Consider the following 215-nt stretch of genomic DNA (forward strand, 5'->3'; position numbering starts at 1 on the left):
CGGTAAAGAGTTAAATAGTCTTTTTAATCATTTTGTCAGTGGTTTGCTACTTTTTGGCTTTAGGTAGCATTTTGTTTTTTTTTTTAGCTTTTTAGCTAGTATTCTGCTTTGTTCAGTTTTAACAACTTAGTTTTGTCCTAATCATCAAATTTTAGCAAAGTCATTCAGCACTCACATTGCATTTTCACAGAAAGTATGCCTAATGTTTATCTAAT

This window comes from Austrofundulus limnaeus, unplaced genomic scaffold, assembly GCF_001266775.1.
Source record: "Austrofundulus limnaeus strain Quisiro unplaced genomic scaffold, Austrofundulus_limnaeus-1.0 Scaffold20, whole genome shotgun sequence".
NCBI lineage: Eukaryota > Metazoa > Chordata > Actinopteri > Cyprinodontiformes > Rivulidae > Austrofundulus > Austrofundulus limnaeus.